The following is a 15,100-nucleotide window of genomic DNA, read 5'->3' as shown; positions in this document are numbered from 1 at the left end:
ATCACTGACCACTTTTAGTATCTGATTAAATTCCTCATTCTCCACAATCCCCCAGGTCCTGTTGGATCACTGTGGCCTACCTTCACCAAGAATCGTGTTAAATCAGTCTAGCCAGACTCTCCCTTTACCCCTGATGTTCCCTCTTAGTAATTTTCCATCCACCAACTCCCACCCTGCTCCTTGGCTATAAATCCCCACTTGTCCATGCTATATTTCGGAACTGAACACAATTTCATACTGAGATCTCTTTTCCCCTACTGTAATAGTTCCTGAATAAAATCTATTTTTATGGCTTTAACTATAGCCCAGCTCTGGTTTTCTCAAATAAGACATATAGAAGTGATGGTGATTTCTGGTTTTCTCTTTTATTATAATGGTGGATGCAATGACTAATTAAGGCAGAAAAACCCAGCCGCTGTTTTCCTATCATCAGTTGAAAAGTGGAAGTTGCCTCAAAGAGGTTTTAAATACTCCTCAGTATTTTTCAATGGGGAATGAAAAGCCCCTGAAGACTCTATACTGTATGATCACAGATGAAAGAAATAATCTCTTCTCTCACTATATAAGCTGGGTAAGCCTCCATTCCTTTTCTGAACCTCAGTTCTTTCATTCTAAAAATAAGGTTTGATGAGATCATTGGTTTCAGATTTCTTTTTTTTTTACCAGCATTTTATATGTTGTATTGAAAGTTGACAAGCGCAACAGTTAAACACAGTGACACCTTACAACTGTGTAGAGAACACGCACAGAAACATATGCATATATTACATAGATATGTATATTACCTGTATGTATATTATTATACAGGTAATATGCAGAAACTCCTATGGGAAATCCATTTCATTGCCTAGAACTGATCATTTTTCAAAGTATTTAACCAGTTCAATTGAAAGACCAATGAAAAGGAATTTACTTCAAGATATTCAGCAGCTAGAAGATTTCAGATTACTCAAAGTGACTAACTGTGCCAAATTCTTTAATTTCTTTAGGTGTGGTTTTTGTCATGTAGCAGTTTACATGTAGACCTATATATAAGAAAATCCACAGCTCTTCAGACAGGTAATGAAACATCTAAATTTCAATCTGTACAACCTAAATAGTAGTTGCAGTCCTCTATTGTACAAAATAGTTACACTACATACCCAAACATATGATAAGCAAAACACTTTCACAATAAGACAGCCTATGTCCCAGCTTCCTGTCACCATTTTTTCATTCTAACGGTTTTGTGTCATCCACTGTTTCAGAAAGAAGCCCAGTAGTTTTATTTTTTATGGATTTTGGTGCCAGTCATCAATTTGTACAATGAACCATATTCCCCCTCATTCTAGTCTTCACTTTTACCCCCTTTCAAGTTCCTCATGAGGGGAAGAGAGGAGAGAGGAAAGTCCAGTGAGGAGCTCCACTGCTTCATCATGCAGATAGCACACTACGTGCAAGCAGGAGAGAGAACTCTTGGAAGAAGGGGGTGGGGAGTGGGGATGGATGGCAAGACACAGCTCCTCAGCATGAATTAAACCATTTCTCAGGTATCTGTCAAGCTGCACGAGGTCTCAGTACATCCATGCTAATTCTCTGGTTAATTCACCCAGCTAAGAAATTTCTTCAGGCCAAAAGCATGTGAGTGTTTAATACTGGAAAAAAGAGAGAATGGTATATGTCAGTCTCACGTCTCTTTTGCAATGAGCAATGAAATGGGTGACTGTGAAGGCAGATTCTCCCCAATACATCTTCTCTGGTCTGTTCAGACAGCAACAGCCAGTTCTGTGGGGGCATAGGAGGCTATGTGGTTGGTCCTGAGCCCTGGGGTGCTGGCTGGGTAGGGGGCTGTGTGGTGGCAGTGTGGGGAAGCCAGTCTGTAGCTAGGCCTGAAACTGGGCAAGTTGTCAGGACAGGCCAGTGTATTCAGCAGATTGTTTTCCTGCTCCAGCTGGAAATTTTTCTCTATTAGTTCGTTGATTTGCTCTTTGAGGACCTCTACTTCCTCTCTAACTACATACATCAAATGGCTTTTCACCAGGTCCATAGCTTGCTTGATTCTGTTATCAATAGCTACCACACTTGCACCAGAGTAGTGCAGGCTTACCACTAGGTTACAGAAAATGTTTCATATTACAGATGCACCCGTGGCTTTCCTGGGCCTTTCTTCCCACCCAGGCCCAACTGACACTCCTGGTGGACCAGTAAGTGCTTCTGGTTTCAGATTTCTAAAGAAAAACTGGAAGTGGTAGGAGACAACAGTGCTGCCAATTTTTTATTTTGACAAATAAGAACTTTTTAAAAAAACACATACCACTCACTATTACCATCATCTCATAAAATAAGGGACATGGTAACACTAAGGAAAGAGTAGGTCAGATATAGTCTCAAAAGAGATTTCCCCCAAAAATGACAGCTGTGAAGTTTACTCAGACGTTTTCACTAGAGACCAAAGAGAACTTGCTAACGGACTGGCACCTATGTATTCTATGGATATATATGATACATTTAATGTAGGTGAAAATTAAGGCACCAAAGGTCCTCCTATATCCCTTCTATTTCTTTATTACTAAGAGTCTGTCAAAAGAACATTTCAGCAAATTTAATTAAATGATTTAATAGGCTTATTCATGAATCAGGTAGCATCTCATCTAAAAATAGAGAGGTACTATGTTAGGCATTGCAGAATAGTCAGTCACTATCAGGTAGTTTGAGCTGGAATGGGAGACAACAGAAAACAAAGCAGCTTGGTTAACATCAGGTTACTTCAGGTCACTTTCCCTGTAAGGGTTAAAGCAGAGGGGACTTCCTTATCATGCGGCCTAGACTAAAACTGGCTTATTTGGAGATTTGGCTATAATCTTTCTCTCCTGATTTCTGGGAAGTTCAGATAAATAACTCAGTTTCAGTTTGGTGAAGGGGAACGTTAGCATGAATGGCTCCATTTTGGTTTGGTCTGTTGGAGTCTAGTGCAGGAGCTCAGTCCAAATCAATGGCCTCCTATAAATTTTATTTAGCAAGTCTAATGGCTCCTGGTTAAATCTTTGATAATAATTTCATGCATTTATCATCAATGAACAGAAAGTTTTATTTGCCCAAAGCAGTTCAACAAAATTCAAAGGTCAAGGAGAGCTGCCAGATTCAGAAACAGAATTAGAATTAGAAGTAGGGAGATCCATAAGGAAGCTTAGGGCTTTGTGTATTCCATGATTGCTACCACTCTGTGACTCAAATGCTATCTGGAATTCTCTATTATTTTTTAAAAGGTCTAAGCATAGGAATGTGTGTGTGTATGTGTGTATGCGTGGCATGGAATAAAGTTTCTGGAGGTGAAAAAAACACTTATTGCATTATCTTCTTCTCCTTCCTTTCTCCAGAAACCCTTAATCTACTAAAACAGCCTCTAATTTTAATACAGATACGGATCTCCTTAGAAGGAAGATTCCCTTGTGTGCTAGAGATAAAAGACTTAGAAAATAATGTGAATGTCATTCTCTTCATAAAAAAGGTTAACCCCTATTGTTCTTTAACTTAAATATTTTGCTTATCATTTTAAAAGTTATATTTGTTTATTGTAGGGAATTTAGAAAAGCATCACATAAAATAAAAATAACCCACAATTTCTCCACCTGGAGAAAACAAACTAGCTTTTAGTGTATACTCTTCCAGTCTTTTTCTATAAACTTTTCAAAATTGGGATCAGACTTTACCTACTATTTTTAATGAGCTTTTTCTACTTTTAAAGTTTTGTGAGCAAAACATGATTTTTGACAGTTACTTGGTATTGTATCCTATGAATATATATACTATATTTAATTATCCTCTTGATTTTGTTTCAATTTTTCAACATTGTATAAAAAGCTGTTATGAACATTCCTGTACATCTTTGTTTATGCCCCTAATTTTTTTTTAATGGAACACTTAATTAATCTGCATGTTATTTTTGTGCAGGGGCCGTGCTAATCTCCATTCCTTTCTAATTTTGGTATATGTGCTGCTGAAGTGAGCATCCCCTAACTTTTTATTATAATAAATGCCAGTGAAATAATGATTAAATCAAAGGGTATGTATATTTGTAAGGATTTTGATAAATTTGCTCACTAAAGAGGGTATTCCCACAAATGATGTTCAAAAATTCTCATTTCATTGCACTCAGCAGTGAGTGTTTACATTTTTCTAAATCTTGAGCTGATTCACAATTCAAAATCTTGAAATTTGAACCACTCAGATTTGACGGTGAAACAATATAAGGGTACTTCAAAACATTTATAGAAGATTGGTATTTTCTTTTAATTCCATTTTCCATGAACTTTTTGAGGTACCCTCATAGTATCTCATTGCTTTTATTTGCATTTCTTTCATTACTAGTGTATCTAAACATTTTTTCATATGTTTCATAATACTTTCATTTTTTATTGTTATTCTTTAATATTGTTTATGTGATGTTTATAAATGTAAACATTACATTTTTTTCTCTCTGACTCTAAATGTTACATTTTTTTCTAAAACTTTTGCTTTTTCATTTTCTGTAGTCAAAGCTATTTTCACTTTCCATTCATTTGTGTTTATCTTATTTTATCTTTTGCTAGGAAAACTTCACCTTGGTATCAGATTTATATTCATCTATAATTTCTTCTAAATATACATGTGATTTCTATTTTTTAACAGTGTCTAGAGTTTCCATTACAAGGTTAATAAAGTTGGAAACCTTGCTTTATCCAAAATTTAATTGGTATTTTATCCATTCGTATGATGTTGATTATTGGTCTGAAATTCCTTAACTCCTAAATTATAATTTACTATGTCACAATCGTTTCTCTCCATAAATATTTATTGAGATCAATCTGATATTTTTCTGTATTCTAGAGACAGAACTTAACCCACAGCACAGATCACCAACCACTCAAACATACATTAAAAAGATACCTTGAATAGGCAATTTTGATTTTTAATGTTATTTTAACAGTCCCCTTAAAATGCAAGATACATCCATAGTTTATTTGATTCTTCCTCCTTATTCATGTTGTTACTATTATCCGTATTATTATAATTGCACATTCTTAGTATATTTGCAACATATTTGACATTTTGCCAATTAGCTCATCCCCACATCATTTTTCTCTGGACTAAGTATTATGTTCAAATTTTAAGAGTGTAAACATATTAAATATTAAAATGTATAATATTCTCAATTATCATTTTTGGGTTTCTAAATATGGCAAATTTCTGACAGCCTGGGTAGAAAAATGAGATGAAGGAAGCCAGAGAAACTCTGTTGATTATCATGTACTTTCAGTAATAACTATATTAACAATGATCACTTTCACAGAGCAGTTGATTATCAGCTAGAGAGAATTTCTTTACTGTTCTAGACAGCAGGTGAGAATTAACTAGAATCTCAGATTAATTTTCTGGAGGGTTGTTTTGGTTAGCAATCTCCCAAACTATCTTAATTGACAGTGAATTTGAATAAAGACAGTGTCTCCCAGACTACATGTGATATTTTTTTTCTGACTCCACTTTGTTATACACCAAGGTCAAAAGTTTGGATCCCTATACCGGCCAGCCACCAAAAATAAATTAATTAAGTTAAAAAAAATTTTTTTAAAGAAAATCTCCATCATTTCTATCTTTGTATCATTTCTCCAATTCTTGTCTTTGAGCTTTTCTTTTCAACCACTTATTTTTCCCCACTTCTATTCTTTATAAGCATCTCTAGGCTTGGTGAGATTCCTGTTTCAAAGATAGTTATTGTAGAACCAGTGCTGTGTAGGCCAATAGTTGCATGCAAAACAATTTTGAATATCATGTTCCCAGACAAGAGCACAACTCAGAACTGAGAAGAAAATGATCTGTGCTTGGCATAAACTATAACCGAACCCTAAGCCTTTGCCTCAGGCAAAATGCCTTCACTTGCACCCATCCTATACCTAATTTTTGCTATTGGCCAATAGTCAATGAAAATCTACTGCTAATTTAATACAGGTAATTAAGGTGGTTCCCAGAACCCACTTGAAGTGTGACTTCTTTCTCAGGTATTAACATTTTCAAATAGTAGTGGGGTAATGAACTGGGTCATTCTATTCTCATCCAGTAAAACACATCGCAATGGGTTTCATACAGAGGATCCTTAAGTGGATACTCAGGCTACACCTCAATGCTAAACAAATACAACACACTAGAGAATCCAAGAATATTTGCTATTATCACTTCTATTATGTTGCTATCGCTGGTTTAGGATGGTGCTTCTCAGGTTTAGAATACTGAACATTATATGGGGGTCTTATTAAACTACAGACTCCTGGGCTACCAAATCTGATTTGGTAGGTCTCAAGTGGGGTCCAGAATCTCTGAGTTTACTTCTTAGCGGGCTCAGCAGTGGAAGACGGGGAAGGTCTACGTGCGCGCGCACGTTGCACTCTCTGCCTCAGGTCCGGGGACTTTCCCCTAGGCGGAAAGGCAAGGAACCAGTCCCCCTGTGTAGCCTAGGAAACAGGCCTTCAGCACGAACTTCTGAGTTTACTAAATATCTTAATTGATTCTGATGGAAGTGGTCAGAAACACTAGTTTGCAGGTTTTACTAGTGACTTGAAGGCCAACCATCCTTATTGGTTCTATTATTGGCCAATTATTTAAAAACTGTTTTAGCATACCAGCCAACCTCCCCCTGCCAAGAAAAATTGTTTTAGTGTTTCCATTTTCAACACTGAGAAAACAAATATGACCATCTGATTCCTTGGGGTCAGGAAAGATTAAGTCAACTACGTTGGCATTTATCCCAGAAGATAGACACCAATATGCTCAGCAAAGAAAATTTCTCATTTTTAAATGAATGAGTGATTAAAACAATAACATACAAACAATAAACCAAAAACCAAATAACTGGAAAGTGGAGGGAAGACTGGAAGGAGGAAGGGTAACTCTTCTTGTTTGTAACCAGAATCATTCCTCTCTAGGATAAAGATTCTCAGGCCCAACCCCTAAAATCCTCAGGCTGTAGAAAGCCGGCACAGAGCATATCTTCTCACTAAGCAAATATTTCTCTGGTCTGTGGGCCCCCAGTCTATTTGGCTATGTCAAGCCTGATAATTTCTGCGGTAGAACTGTAAACCAATGCTTTCCATGAACATCAGAAACTAACCTTGATCAACATGTAACCCACTCACTTTATTTTGTTGTTGTCGTTTCTATTTCTACAATCCACTTTATTAAACTCTCCTAGAAAGAATCTATCCCTGCCAAAAATCTAAAATATGACAAAACTGTGCAATAAACAAAACATTTAGTCTAGTAGTTATCTCTGCGGGGGAAGAACAAAGCAGGATGCTGCGAGACAGAAGCACACAAGGGTTCTAGGTTACAGGCGATGTTTTACTTCTTAAGTCAGAAGTGGATACTCAGCCATTCATTTTATATTATTCTTTAAGCTGTTCATATATGCTTTAGGCAAGTTTTGTATTTTATATAAATCACCTTGAATTTTTAAAAATGTTATTTTAAAAAACCTATATTTCAAGTTTTCTTCATTTCAGTGTTATTTATGATAACAACAATTTAAGATTGAAACAGTTTATTTGCTGGAATGGTTAAAATGAAGCTTAGTTCAACAATATGCTGAATAGAATATTATTCAGTTATTTAAAATATAGCTAGGTAGCACTATGGGGAAAAATAGCTTGGAAGTTATAAAAAATTACAGAGCAAAAATCTTATAACCATATGATTACAACCACGTAAAACAGTTCAAAGAATAAGAATGTATGCTACTGTGAAATAGCTGACTTTTAGCAAAAGGTATTTTGAGTGTTTTCCCTTGCTTTGTTTTTCTAATTTTTTGTAGTGTGGTTATGTTGTTGTTAATAATTACATTTTTTACTACAGAAACAAAAAGATTATCCCAGAAAGCATGTTTTGGTTCCACTATAAATTAACAGGGCCAGAAACTACACTGGTTTCTAAGGTTAAGATTTTATGCAGAGGAAAGTTTTCATGGACAACAATAGAAAGTCAGAAAACAATGTCTTTCCCTCAGATGTTTCTTGGTAGCCTCTCTTCCTCTGCACCTCGGAGAATAGATGCCTCGTGCTAGGATTCAATGGTTTGCCAAGAATTGAGTTTCCCCTCCTTTTGGTTCCTGTCATTGGCTCATGTGCCCTTCCATCACCAATGACCTCCAGTATCTTGGTCACACACATCTCACTGCAAGGAGCTGACTAATCCCAATGCTGGGGTGGCTTGTGAGGCAACCTTTCACACAGTGCCCATTGCTACCTATTGCACAATATATTTGACTAGGAATGATAATCACCATGGTTTACATTTGACTCCAGTCATCTTGTCAGTGCCAGCAGCTTAACTGTGTAAACATCAGTCACTGCCTTTAGAAAGACATTGACACTATATTCTGGTTTCCTTAATGTTGTGTAACATTGGGGAGGAGCAGGAGTGGGGGCGGGGGAAGATCCAGCAGATGAGGATACAAACTTGTAATCACTTTCTGCTTTATTTATGAAAGAAATGAAAAGCTAGACCCTATGGGCTATAACTTCAAATAAATATATTCTTAAGATTTAGAATTTAAGAACGAGAACAAACAAATTAATACTCTTAATATGTTTCAATTAATCCATCAGTAACAAATAAGTAAATATCTGACTGAGGTAGGCACATTTTTTCAGTGACTAAAATAGGTCAAATGGGGGGAGGGGAGGGGAGGTCAGGGATTAATTGGGTGGGGAACATGGGGAACAATTGTAATTTGTGGTTATGGGCATCCTGATACTATTGATCTGACTATCACATCCTGGGCACAGTGGTGAAAATCAGCTTTGTACCCCATGAATATGCATAATCAATAAAATAAAATAAAATAAATAAAAAATAAAACAGGTCAAATGAGGAAAAGCAATTGTCCTGTCATTAAAATTTAGGTTGTAATTTCATCAATATTATAATACTAAATGTATTTGATGTGTGAAACCACTAAGAAAGAAGTTTCTATGCTTTGATTTTGGAGACTGCATGCTGCCTCTTTAAAAAAACACAAAACTGCAGCTATGCCCAGGTTAGGGGGAAAAAGAGAGAAAAAACCCTAAATGAGAGGAGAATAAGAATTTCAATTATTATTTATTCCAGGAATAAATATTATCTTACCTGGATTTTTACATCTGTGGGAATATTCAGTACACATAGTTCTATCCATTTACTGAAGCCAGATTTGTCATTTTTAGAGTCTTCCATCTCCCCTGTGTACACAGTGCAATAGTAACACTAATGTAAAAGCCACATGCAGCTAGCCGGTTAGCTCAGTTGGATAGAGTGTGCAGTTACACCAGCAAGGTCATGGGTTCATATTTCCATATTAGCCAGTCGCTAAATAAATAAATAAATAAATAAATAAATAAATAAATAAATAAATAAAGCCATGTGCGAATTTTGTTGGCTAATAATTTTCCAGATCACTAATGAAAGGACATAGGTTGCTTTGCCAAAAAAAAAAGTAAGAATATGCATCTAAAGTTACTTTTCATTGTGAAAGAAGAGCAAAATAGGTTTTATTTTTACTTGGTTATAAAAGAATGTGTTTTTAAATAGCTGGTAGAGAGTAAGGCAAAGGCTAGCCACCCATTGATAAAGCAAGATCATATGGAAAATTATGCAGTGATTAGTGAGATTACAGTGCACTCAATCTAACTATCTTTCCTCAAGAATGGGAAGGACAAAATAAGTTCCTTAGAATGAATATCTTTCTTTAGTAAATTTGGTTTGTTTTGGCAGCTAGCCAAAAGGATGGAGAACTGAGTCCTCAACCTCGGTATTATAACACCATGCTCTAACCAACTGAGCTAAATGGCCAGTCCCTCTATAGTAAATCTGAATCATACCAACACATATTAACCAGATTATCTACTTCTACTTGCTCTTTAATTAATATTCAGCAATTACTGTGTTCAGGACCTCATCAACCAATAAAACCTGAGTATGGTGGGTGTTTCCAACAACAAAAGACCAAAATTCACCATCTGTATAATAAATCACCAGAAACTACCTTATTTTTCTAGGTGTAATTGGTATCCCTGCTAAAATCCAATTCTTAATTTAAATGTCTGTGATAAAGAATTTGAATGGTGCTGATCGCACTAAGGTCAAGGGTTCAGATCCCTCTACTGGCCAGCTAACAAAAAAATTTTTTTTCAAATTTAAAAAAAAAAGAATTTCATCTTTGGCCCATAGATATTCAGAGATCATTTTCAACCTCCTTTTACCAACTTTTTTTTTTCTTTCTTCAAATTGCCCCACCCGACCCCAAAAGGCCAAAATAGATTTTATGGGTCATTGGGTTGTATGCTCTAAATGATGGTGGTCCTTTCTCTTAAAAACTGACATATGTCTTGTTTAAAATCACTTCCAATGTGAATATGATTATTTTCTTACTTAAAAATAACCAGGTAGGAAGAGTAAACCTCAGACCCAGGGAAACAGAAGACTAAGACAGCATATTAAATCTGCTTTGATCCCTATGCCAGGCTATGACTAGTGTTTCAAAATGAACATACTGAGAAGTGGGTATTTATTATACTGTTGAGAACAATTTTAAGAGGATTCCTTTAGTTATATATTTTTCTTTTTTGTTGGCTGGCAGGTATGGGGATCTGATTACAAGACAGTAACCATTTTTGTGTGTGTGTGTGGCTGGCTGGTCTTGGGATCTAAACCCTTGACATTGGTGTTATAACACCATGCTCTAACCAACTGTGCTAATTGGCCAGCCTAGTTATATTTTCTTCATAAAAATATACCTAGAAAGCAATTTGCAAGATGAATAATTTTTTTATTACAGCATATTGCAAATACCAATAAATCATCTGGAGTCGCTTTCATAATTTATTCTCAGTCATTTTTCTCTTTGTTGTTGCAGCGCCACTCTATAATATTATAAAGACTTTGATCTTTTTTTCTGGACATCAGCTGGTAAACTAGAACTACAAAAGAACTTCTCTAATCTGTGGTAGAATCTATACTTGGGGAAGTGGTACATTTGAAAGCAGCAGTTATATACCAACAGATGTTATTCCCTCCGTTTTTAAGTTAAGGAAATTGAAGCTCAGATAGTAACTAAATGGCTTAATCCAGATTACAAAAATCAGTCAACGGACTGAAAGCCATTAGTAGATTTTTGACTCAAAACCCATTAGTCTTTCCACTAAGCCACGTTGCTTTAGATAATTACAGTGTAACAAACTACTGAAAGGGACAAATATCTGAAGCAAATAACAGATGTAAACTCAATATTTAAAAAATCTTAACAATAGTTTAAAATAAACAAATATATGATTTACAAGCACTGTAAAGGTAAATACATAGGTATATATAAAAGACAATGCTGTAGATTGGATGCCCCCCAACCTCACTGAAGCTTAAACCCCAACTCACTATAACTGTTGAGGGTGGGAAATCCTATTATGGAAATAGAAAGGTGGGTCCTTGAAGAGGTGATTAATTGTAGGACCATGCCATAGTGAAGGATTAAAAAGAGTGGTCAGGGGAATGGTTCTGAGGGCTTTAAAAGAAGATCACATGAAAGGTTAGTCTCTCTCTGCTCTGCCATTTTCTGCCATGTGAGACCCCTGAGTCACTGTTGCCACAACCAAGACTCTCACCAGATATGCTCCCTGGACTTTGGACTTTCCAGCCTCTGAAGCTGTAAGCAATAAATTTCATTTTCTAATAAATCACCTAGCTCCAGGTATTTTGTTAGAAGCAACAGAAACAGACTAATACAGACAGTTTTAATGTATTTTTATTTGAAACTCTATTCTATCTGATTTAAGAGACAACTACATAAAGCAATAATTATAAAACTGTGTTGATGGGTGTACAATGTATAAAGATGTGACTTGCATGTCAATAATAGAACAAAGGAGGCAGGAGAAAACAGCTATATTGAAAAAAATGTCTGTGTACTACTGAAATTAAGTTGGTATTGACCTGAACTGGATTGTTTTTAAGTTCAGATGTTAATTATAATCCGTACGACAAGCACTAAGAAAATAATTCAAAACATATAATAAAAGAAACAAAGTAATTAAGATGGTACACCAAAAAATTACTATTTAATGCAAAATAAAGCAGTAATAGAGAAATAGAGGAACAAAATAGACATAAGACACATAGAAACAGAAGAACAAAATAGACATAAGACACACAGAAAACAAATAGCAAAATGGCAGATGTAAATTCTACATTATTAGTAATTACATGATGAATTAAATGAACTAAACACTGCAATCAAAGGGCAGAAACTGGCAGAATGGTCTTTAGAATTATCCAACTATAAGCTGTCCACAGGAGACACACTTTAGACTCAAAGGGGTTGAAAAGAACTGGCTGGTTAGCTTAGTAACCAACTAAGAGCATGGTGTTGGTAACACCAAAATCAAGGGTTTAGATACCCTCACTTGCCAGTGGCCAAAAAAAACCCCAAACAAACAAACAAAACCCAAATAGGTTGAAAGGAAAAGAACGTAAAAAGCTGTGCCATATAAAATAGCAAAAAGAAAGCTGAAGTGGTTACACTACCAGACAAAATAGATTTCAAGACAAAAATTGTTACTAAAGCTCAAGAAAGACATATAATGATACAAGGGTCAGTGTGTGAGGAAGAAATAACAACTATGAATATATATGCACCTAACAACAGAGATCCAAAATACATGAAGTAAAAATTAACAGAATTGAAGGGAAAAACAGACAATTTAAAAATAGTAGTTGGAGACTTTAACACTTCACTTTCAATAATGGCTAGAACAACCAGGCAAATGATCAACTAGGAAATAGGAGACTTGAACAATACTATTAGCCATCTACACCTAACAGACACCCACTCAACCAGAGCAGAATACATACATCTTCTCAAGTGCACACAGAAGAGTCTCTGTGATTTAACAAAAGAAGCACAAGACTTATACACTAAAAATTATAAACTATCATTGAAAGATTAGAGAAGAACTAAATAAAGACATTCCATGTTCATGAATTAGAAGGTTTAGTATTATTAAAATGTTAATACTTTCCAAATTCATTTACAGACTCATTGCAATTCCTATTAAAATCACAGCCTTTTCTTTGCAATTGATAAGCTGATCTTAAAATTCATAGAGAAATGTAAAGAACCCAGAATAGCCAAAATAATCTTGAAAAGAAGGAACAAAGTTGGAGAATTCACATTGCCTGATTTCAAACACACTACAAAGCTATAGCAATCAAGTCAGGGTGTACTGGCACAAGGATGGAAATGCAGATCAATAAAACAAAATTGAGAGCCCAGACATATTTATGGTCAACTGAATTTCAACAAGGGTGCCAAGGCAATCCACAGGGGAAAAATAGTCTTTTCAACAAATGGTGCTTAAACAATTGGAAATACATGTGCAAAAAAGAATAAAGTTAGATTTTTACCTCACAACATATACAAAAATTAACTCAAAATAGATCCCAAGCCTATATGTAAGAGCTAAAAAATAAAACTCAGAAAAAAACACAAATATAAATCTCTGTCATCTTGGATTAGATAGTGGGCTGAGCCCGTGGCTCACTCGGGAGAGTGTGGCGCTGGGAGCGCCGAGGCCGCGGGTTCGGATCCCATATAGGGATGGCCGGTTTGCTCACTGGGTGAGCGTGGTGCTGACATCTTGGATTAGATAGTGGTTTCTTAGACACCAAAAGTACAACTGAAAAAATAAAAATTAGATAAATTGGACTTCATCAGAATTAAAGACTTGTGTGCTTCAAAGGACACCATCAAGAAATTGAAAAGGCAATCCAAAGAATGGAAAATATCCAGTTTTAGATTTGCAAACAGTTTATCTGACAAGAGACTTGTATCCAGAATATATACAAAACTGGGACAGGCAGTGTCAGGCAGAAGATTTGGGCTGGCTGGTTAGCTCAGTTGGTTGGAGTGCAGTGTTGTAACACCAAGGTTGAGGGTTCAGAGCCCTGTGCAGGCCAGCTTGCAAAAAAACAAAAACAGAAAACAAAATATATAAGGAACAATTACAACTCAACAATGAAAAGACAAATAACCCAATTTAAAAATGAGCAAAGGATTTGAATAGACATTTCTCCAAAAAAGATATGTGAATCGTTAATAAGCACATGAAAGATACTCAGCAATCATTAGTCATTAGGGAAATGCAAATCAAAATCACAATGAGATACTACTCGACACTGACGAGGATGGCTATAATAAAAAAGCCAGATAATAACAAGTGCTGTGAGTAGGTGGAGAAATTAGAATACTCATACAATGCTGGTGGGAATGCAAAATGATACAGCCACTTTGGAAAACATTTGGCAATTTCTCAAAAAGCTAAACATATAGTTACTATATGGCTCATCAGTTCCACTCTTAGGTATATACCAAAAAGAACTGGAAACATAAATGTCTACCATAAAACTCACACATGAATGTTTATAGCAGCATTATTCATATGAGCCAAAAAAAATGGAAGCAACCCAATGTCCATTTGTAAATCAAGAAAATGTAGTATATCCATGCAAGTAATTTTTAAAAATTGAAACACACTGTACATATTTATGGGGTACAGAGTTATATTTCAATGCAGGTATACAATCTGTAGTGATCCAATCATAGTAGTTAGCAAATTCATCATCACAGAAATTTATTGTTATTTGGTGATGAGAACATTTAAGCTCCTCCCTTCTAGCCATTTGAAAATATACAATAAACTATTGTTAATTACAGATGCCTAGCACTACTGTACCCCACTGGAACTTATTTTTCCTGTCTATCTGTACTTTTGTGTTCATTAACCAACCTTTCCCCCCTCCCCTTCACAGCCTTTAGTAACCACAGTTCCACTCTCTAAAAGTTCAACTTATTATTATTATTATTATTGTTCTAGCTCCTACACATGAGGGAGAATATGTGGTATTTATCTTTCATGTCTTCCAGGCTCATCCATGTTGCCACAAATGACAGGATTTCATTCTTTTTCATGGCTGAGTTGTATTCCATTGTGTATATATACCAAATTTTCTTTATCCATTCACCTGTCGACAGACACCTAGGTTGATTCCATATCTTGGCTATTGTGAA

General features: G+C 35.6%; 1 pseudogene; it reads right to left on the bottom strand.

Annotated features, from left to right (window-relative positions):
- Positions 1 to 1,782: 1,782 nt before the first annotated feature.
- Positions 1,783 to 2,026, bottom strand: LOC134372726 (TSC22 domain family protein 1-like; annotated as a pseudogene).
- Positions 2,027 to 15,100: the final 13,074 nt, after the last annotated feature.

This window comes from Cynocephalus volans, chromosome 3 (genome assembly GCF_027409185.1).
Source record: "Cynocephalus volans isolate mCynVol1 chromosome 3, mCynVol1.pri, whole genome shotgun sequence".
NCBI classification, from domain to species: Eukaryota; Metazoa; Chordata; class Mammalia; order Dermoptera; family Cynocephalidae; genus Cynocephalus; species Cynocephalus volans.
Note: the sequence above shows the minus strand (reverse complement) of the source record. Positions and strands in the feature narration are given on the sequence as shown.